Raw genomic sequence first — 2,060 nt, 5'->3', positions numbered from 1 at the left:
CATTTTCCCTTCAACTTCCTTCCCTCGGAATGGCTAGCTTGGTAAAGTTACCCTATTTCCTCTAACCACACAGTGCCCCCCAAGCCCTGCTTGATGCACAACCTTTTTGTTCTGCTTCCCACCAGTCTGGTAAACTGGTGGCCTCCTTTCCTCATGCTGCAGCATAAAGCAGGACATCTGAAAGCCTAGCATTAGTGCACACTGGAATATCTTGCTGGAAATTAGAATAAGGCAACACTGGCCAACCTAGTTAGTCTGGATAGGGTCTGGAGGGTTCCCCACCTACCTCAAGTGTGGGTGGTAATGACAGAAGAGACAGGAGTGAGAAGGATGGGCAGGAGAACGGGATACTGAGATCATCTCCATAAAACACTGAAACTACCACTGACCCACTTTCCATCAAGAGTGACTGAACTACAAGGAAATTAACTGGACTTGGAGCCTAAAGGTGATTTAAAGTTTTACATGAGCACCTCTTTTTTTAAACAAGTGAGTATTGTTTCTATTTGTAAAGTCCTCTGGAAATCAACTGTGATCTTATAAGGTCACAATCTTGAAAATCTAGTCACACCAGATCTGTATTCTACACAAAGTTAAAAGCATGCGAGCTTTTTGGCTGATGTAACGCTGACATACAGCTGCATAGAGACAGCACTGAAATTTGATCAAATACAAGGGAGGAAAATTAGAAGTTGTATGGCTGGATTTTAATGAAGGTATGCTGATAATTTAAAAATAATTTAAAATTTTAAAATTATTTTACAATATAAAGTAATTTAATGTTCCAGTGCACCTTGGAACACTCTATATGAATTCTGATGCAGACACTGGTTGAAATGCATATCATAGTTTGGTCCATATGCATTTACTCTGCATTATGAGACAGAACTGATTGCTTGCATCTAAGTATGTGTACTCATGAAAATTAAAGGCAATTAAATATGAAACTTCCCCATTAGTCTTCTCCTTCTACCTGTATTTTCCAGGTGTAAAATGTACAACGTAAAACATTGTACAAATCAGCATCAAAGTAAAAAGACGAGTCAGGTTAACACTGTAAAATGCATCTATCCCTCTTAATTACATAGGAAGTTCTACTATATAGTCTGTTTCCCATCTTCCCCGCAGAAGAATCATGAGCTAAGTGCGAACACAGCTCCCTCTAGAGCTTCAGTATTAGGCAAAAACACAGCACGCAAACCCCCAGCTCCAAAACCTTCGTTTAAATGCAGCAGAAAGGCAGCGCCATGAGAAAAAGCAAAATCCACACCAGAGAGGCCAGGCCGCCTGCTGTAAAGGCTGCAGGCTGAGATTCAGAAAACCTTCCGTCAGAGGCAGATCCTCTGTTACCTGTGAAAACGGCATACCTTTCCAATGTAAGCTTGTAGGAAAAGTGTTAACAGGTCCCTGGTTTATGGGAGAGGTGCGATACAAAGCCCTGAACACTTGAACTTTATTTGCTGTCTAGTAAGGCAGGCGTTGACAGGGTTCGCATACCTGTGTGCATGGAGTGAGAGAACAGAGGGTGTGAGCTAGCCGAACGCTTGTGTCAAGCATTTTGCGTGGTGAGGCCAGAACTGGCACATTCAGCTCTTCAGAATTTACAGGATTTAAGTTGATTAACCCAACATCGCTTCCGCAGTATCACCTGCCCTCCACAGCAGACATCGGCGAGCCGGGGTGGTGCTAGCACCCCCTGCCCCTGACAGCCAGCCAGAGGTTCGCACTGGACGAAGCTGGATGTTGTGCCGTTTCACCAGTATTCCCACAGCGAACAGAGTGGAAGGGAGGGGTGGTACAAGTGTTTCGGGACATTGAGAAGGCGGGGAGACACGGACTGCGGACACGTCCAGGTGTGCTTGCGCACCTACATGGACCCGCTCCCGGGAACACTGGGCCGAGGCCAGGCCCGTCCGGGGGACGCGCCGCCCCTTCCCTCCGTGCCCCCTTCCTCACAACAACGCCAGTGGCCTCAAAAATCCCCTCCTCCGCTTGCTCAACGCCAAAGTGCTTCCGCCAGCCCCGCTCCCGATGTCCCACCCTCGTCACTCCCACTCACT

This window comes from Mesitornis unicolor, unplaced genomic scaffold (genome assembly GCF_000695765.1).
Source record: "Mesitornis unicolor isolate BGI_N332 unplaced genomic scaffold, ASM69576v1 scaffold3737, whole genome shotgun sequence".
Lineage (NCBI taxonomy): Eukaryota > Metazoa > Chordata > Aves > Mesitornithiformes > Mesitornithidae > Mesitornis > Mesitornis unicolor.
Note: the sequence above shows the minus strand (reverse complement) of the source record.